Raw genomic sequence first — 6,547 nt, forward strand, 5'->3', positions numbered from 1 at the left:
GACTGACCTCCAGCTAATATCTGTCCACTGAGGAAGGGAGCTTGTTTGTCTTTAAGCACCACTCAGCTGAAGATCTCTACCTCTTAGTAATATTTCACTTGTACACTTATTTCGTGTAGAAAATAAGTTCTCCACAGATCTGCTCCATTGTGTTTGCTGAGGCATGGGAGCTGCAAATATTTAGGAACATCTATCTTTTCCTAGGAATTCAGTTATTTTTCATTATATGTTGGTCACCTTCTATGCAAACAATATCTGTTTCCCCTCTATTTTTATTTTGCTAAATTTCAGTTGAAGAAATAGGGGATTTATGCCTCTTGAAGAAGAGGAGAGTTGATTTTTCTGTTTTTCAGGCTCTCTCTCAGTAGGTTTCAAAGGCAAGTCCAATGATAGCTATGTTTTGTGAAGAAGCTCAACTGTGATAACTGGGAATTTGGATTTGAAATATCCAGTGAGTCTAAGCAGGTTACAGGAAAGCTCTCTGGTTTTCTGTTCATTCCTTCAACAGGTTTGATCTAAGGGCCAAGAATGTCTCCAAGGTCAAAACTTGCGTTTGGTTTTCTTGTTACAATAAATTCCAGACTCCAGTACACCATTTTGAGGTGATCATAATAACCTATTACACTTGGTTTACAGTGATACTCGTGATAACCTTCAGGCCAGTTTCTTGCTTAACTGAATCTCAACACTTGCATTTCACTAATACCTGCTCTACATATCACTGGAAAAGCCCAGCACTGGACAATGGCACTTCAGTTTCCCTGTGGCACCTTTTTGAAAGGGACCTGCTATCAAGTGAGACCATTATGTGTGACAGTCCTAACCCTAAGGACACTATGATCAGCCCAAAGCATTACTATGATCAGCCAAAAGTATTCTTTCACCAGGTGTCAATTGTGTGCAGTTACTATTATTCGGCCCTCTTGGTTTTAGAAGTATCCACATCAAAGTCAAACACCCTTGGTCTTGATTCTTCTAATCTCCTTGGTACAGCGCAATGTGCCAGATTCGCAGAGGGTTTTGAAGTACACTTGAGGTTGTACATAGATAGGAAAGGTCTCTGGTCTGCAGCAAAGAGCTTTCATGTTACTGTTATTATTTGTTGGCAACAAGATGTGCTGGTAATTTCCCAAAAGCCATGCAATTGCTCATGATGTGTCATTTAAATGCTGCAGGTTAATGTGTATAAGGCATACCATTCTGACATCGGGTATGTCTTCACATTTCACACACACACCCCAGAGCCACAAAGCAAGTATCTCACAGAAAGGATGAGGAAAATTATTGTCTTTAAAATTCTTTGCCCATGGAGAGAGGAGCCCACCCTGGAGCAGCCTGTCCTTAAAGGACTGCACCCCATGGAAGAGTGACGCATGCTGCAGCAGTTCAGGGAGGACTGCTCCCTGTGGGATGGGCTCACATGGCAGCAGTTCTCAGGGAGTTGCTGCTCATGAGACGGACTCTCACTGGAGAAGTTCATGGAGAAGTGTCTCCTGTAGGAGGGATCCCATGGAGGAGCAGGGGAACTACTCCCTGTGTAGCAGGAGAAACCACAGGTGATGAACTGACCATAACCCCCATTCCCTGTCTCCCTGCCCCACAGGGGAAGGAGGTAGAGTGGAGAACGAGGGAGGGTAGGGGGAAGGTATTGTTAAGGTTTTATTTTTCTTCTCATTATCACGCTCTGATTTTATTTAGTAATAAATTTAATTCAAATGTCTAAGTTGAACCTGCTTTGTCCATGGCCATATTTAGTGAGTGATCTCTCCCTGGTCATTATCGCAATATGAGATAAATTTGTTAAATTTTGTTAAATTTTTTTGTTAAATTTTCTCTCCCCTGTCCAGTTTGTGGAGGGGAGTGAGAGAGTGGCTTTGGTGGGTGCCTGGCATCCAGCCAGCCTCCACTACACAGGGTCATGCAAAATTCTCTGAGTGGCTAAAATCTGACAGACCTGTCATGGTTCTGTAATTCCCAAGGTATTATAGAGATATTCCACTAAAGTGGAAGTTGTCCATAGAATTCAGAACCCTGCATTTTAAGCCTGTAAGATGTCTCATGTTTCACAAGAGGCTGTGCAAATGCTGAAGATCTTCAGGTATCTCCTAGCCCAAGAAAGAATATCACACTACTGTCCACCTTAAAAGAACTCATGAAAATTTAAAAGACAGATGTTGAACAGTTTTGCTTAAAAATCTCAGAGTAGGAATTCTTGGCATCCATCCATGCCTATGGATCACACAGCTGCTCACAAAGGGCTTCTGAGAGTTTTACTCCTTTATACCCAGCAGAGGGTGATAGATGCTAGAATTTGCATTTGCCAAATTAACGGTCATTTGGCTCAATATTCAACTATGTGTCATTAATATCTCTCATTATCTGAAGTTGGCTAATGTCTGCAGCCACACACAGCAAATTCAGTGCAATACCAGAAACAAAACCAGTTTTATGCATGCAGTAACTAGCTACTTCAGTCTGTAGGCAAAGACAGAAAACTACTTTATCAAGCTGCAGCTCAAGTCATTAGAGCAACATATCCTTGTATCTCATACATGTTAAAACTTACGTTGTATACCAAACATGGTAAATCTGCACCAAATAATAAGTTATTCAGCTGATTCAATTCAAAGTGACAATGTTGGTTTAAGAGGAAAAATATTTTTATGTGCTACTTCTGCCTAAAATAATTTTATAGTCTAGTGGTTAACTGAATAGCTAAATTGTTAACTGTGGGAAAATATTTTAAAACAACCAAAAAAAGTTATCCTTCAGGATTATGTAACATGCCCTGCCATTGCAAAAGGTCCTAGGAATATTTAAAATATGATAAAGTGCCCAAGGGCTGCATTACTCAGCATTTTATACAGAGGACAGAGAGACCAAGAAGGGGCACATGAGCCAGGAGAGACACCCCAAAGATCTCCTTACGGGCTGGTTCGCAAAGGGATGCCTCTCTGGACGCCTGTGCAAGTCTTCTCCTGCTCAGCAAAGCCTATCACCATCCTTAGTCTCATTGTGGCAGCTCCACGGCCATGTACCCCCATTTCCTCCTAGCTCACAACCTCCATGCTGGAGCCTCAGTGCTGCTGTCCTGACAGCCATCCCAGCCATCCTGGCCTCTCCAAGCTAACAAAAGCAATGATGCTGAGACTGGTAGGAAGATGGAATTCTAAAAACGTATTTCCAGATGGCTTCCCTTAGTGTTGTCAGGCCTGGCAGCAGCTTTCTTTGCTCTGTATCAACCCTGGAAACATTGGTAGACAGTGGGCAGCAAGTTCTACCAGCATAGGAAAGAATGGACTGATTAAGTAACTTGGTTTCCAGGGTTAAACACTCTGGGCAGAGCTTAGCAGGTTTAGTGGTTTGCAACTTCATACCATTTTTTGACAGATTTAAAACTCTCCCTAATAAAAAAGGCAGGGGAATGAGTTTGAAGTTTAATGTAATTATGTTTTCATCATGAATGAGCAGATGAAAACAATATCTGTTTTACATAACTTTTCTTCATCTACTCAAAGATTTTACTCTTTAGAAATTACCTTCTTTTGAGCAAACCCTCACACTCTGTGAAACTACTGAAAGATTTATTTGTGTAGTCAGTTGCTTTGAGTCTATTACCAAATGGTCACAATATGCAATGACTCTAGAGGTAGATTCAGGGGCTGACACCCAGTTGATGCTGTGGTAGTTTCTCATTAACATGACAGATTTCCAAACTGAGTATTTTCTTTCATGCAATTTGAATGCTTGAAGGCTGCAGAAGTTTGTGCTCACTTTGAAGAGGCTAGAGTTATATATTTGCTTTCAGTACTGATGGAGAAGCTGGCAGTGATGTTATAGTCGTGATTGCTCATGCTGTTAATGAGCCCAGGTTAACACAGGATGCTGCTGTCTTTCCCTGTAACTATGAGTGTGACTGGAGATATGTGCATAAGCTTTTGGTACACCCTTTTATATGCTTTAAGGTGTAATAATATTTTTCCTACATCAAAGTGAGTGCCTGCACCCATCAGATATTTTGCTTTAGTCCTGAAAAGGTCCAAATGTTGCTCTCCTAATGATTTTATCATTCAATGAAAATAGGGTTTTCTTTATATTCAATCTGACCCTTTCTCATTAGCCTACTAGATACAATCTCATTAGTAGTACTCCAGGTAGGTACCACACTGTTCTCCAAACAAAACAGAGGACCAACTATCTTAAACAAAATCCGCCATGTCATAAAAGGAACATTTGGCAGGAAATTAATTCAGTTATTGTGATTGCTGTCACTGTTACGTCTGTCTGTGAGTGACCTATTGCTGTGTTTGGTGCTTCAGAAGTAATCTCTGTGAAACCATCCCATCCTCTGGGGAGTTATGCTCCCAGTCAATAAGCAAAACAGATGAAGACTTAGGGAAAGGGTGGAGAATTACTCTGTTTTTCAAGTCAGTCACTTCAACACAGAGAAGTTTCTGGCTGGGCATCATCAAGCCCAGCTGAGCTCACTGCAGCATTCTCCACTGCTGCAAGTCAGAGATTTTGTGACTGACCTGAGAGTAGGCAGAGAGGGAGAAGGGGCTGAGGTCAGGCTCCAGCAGTGCTCTTTCACCAGGCTGTTCATGGGCATTCCTGTGCCAGCAAGGAGGAAACAGACAGATCATGAAGCCCTGCCTCAGGAGGAGGGAGATGTCTGGAGAAACATCTCTACTCAACACAAGGACTGATGAGACCGTAGCTACACAGTGTGTATGACCCTCCTCCACCATTGTTTTACTGTAAAATTGTAAAAAAACCCTGACCTGTCAAAACTGTATCACTGCTCACTAAAACATGACTGATGTCTTCACTGATTGATGTCCCAGACACTGGGTGGTGCAGGAGTTTTTTTGGGGTGGGGTGAAGGTATGTGTGCTTAATGTGTTATGCTTTATATGATAAGATGGGAGGAATATTAGCCACCTGGAGCTGTGTTCTCCCTGCCCATGATGAGAGGCAGTATGCACAGGAAGAAGTGGAATGGTATTGTGGAAAAAGAGAAGACCCTGGGCACAAGATATTTCTCCCAGGGTATAAGGACATTGTTCCTATTTTTATTTATGACTGAACTACAGTCATATGTACACTGAATGTCTTACCACTCTTACATTGTCACACAATATCAGACTAACCTGCAAGCATGTTAACTATGTTAAGTGTGTTAGAAAATGGCTAGGCTAGCTGTCTAAACACATAGATGTCTAAGCACTCAAAATCTCAGGCAGTACAACGAGCAAAGGCCAGAGGACAGGGAGGAGGGTGGTGCTCAAACAAAAGTACGTGTAGCTGGTTTGGTTTTCGGAAGGTTTGGTGGCTGGATGCCAGGAGAGTAAAGTACATCTCTGCCCAGTAAGACCTGTGTGGGTGCTCCCCAGCTCTCAAAACTTGTCCCTCAGTCACTTCTCTGTTACTATCCAGAGGAGTCATGAGGGGGCTCAGAAATAGCCATACACTGGCACAGAGAGGCAAAGCAGCGAGGCAGAACAACAGCATAGTGACCTGGTCTGGTTAGAGTCTGCACAGGCAGCACTTGTGAATGACATCACCAAGGTTTCACATCAACACATGCCTCTCTGCCTCTTTTTTAACAGGAAATTAAGCTAACATGATAAAAAATATCACATCTCTTCACCAATTCATTTGCGTTTTTTGAGGGGGCAAGGTATGTATCTGGGGGGTTTTTTTCTCATTAGAGTTTGACCCAGACATGCTGATCCCAGAATCTCTGAACTTCCTTTGCTGAGGAGCCACAGCAGAACTAGATAAAATTACGGGCTTCTTTAAAACCTTCCAATCTTGTCTCTCACCTTGTAAGTATATGGTATTTATTAGCTATTCTTTATTAGCTAGTCAGAATATGTTTCTTTTTGGGTTTATATCACACTTCCATTGTCACCCAGCCTACTTGTACATTTTAATATCTGCAATGTCCTATTACCCAAGTCCGAAGTTCAAATGACACTTAGCAGATAACTTGTGCACAAATACCTTGATTTCCCTGTGTGATGGTTGAGAAATATGTGCAATGTAAGCCAAAAGGTGGAGAAAGGTTTTTGCATTTCTCTCCAGATTGTTGGACCTTGCATCTTCTGAAGCTTCTGCCGGATGTCTCCTGTGGATTGTCCTAAAAATAAATTTACCAATTGCTGCACTCCTTCTTCCGGTCCAGGATCCGAGGTGGCATGGCAACGCATCGCATCTCGCAAGTTGTCTAAAAATTCAGAAGGTGTTTGAGAGGGACCCAGCTTCATAGCATACGGGGCTGAGCAGTCTATGGCTTTAGGGATTGCTCTTTCTAGCCCTTTTATTATGAATCCCCAGTACCTTTTTAACTGTGCCATTTCATCTGGCTCATTAGGGCCCCACTCTGGATCCTGAAGAGGAAGTACCTTTTTAACATCCTCCTGTGTTATCCTGCAATCATCTTCAGCCATATTCACAGGTGTCTTTATAACTAATTGCTTTTCTGATTCAGGTAGAGCATCAAGCAGTAACTGGGTATCAGCCCAATAAGGATTGTGTTGGTTCA

This window comes from Corvus cornix, chromosome 4A, assembly GCF_000738735.6.
Source record: "Corvus cornix cornix isolate S_Up_H32 chromosome 4A, ASM73873v5, whole genome shotgun sequence".
Lineage (NCBI taxonomy): Eukaryota > Metazoa > Chordata > Aves > Passeriformes > Corvidae > Corvus > Corvus cornix.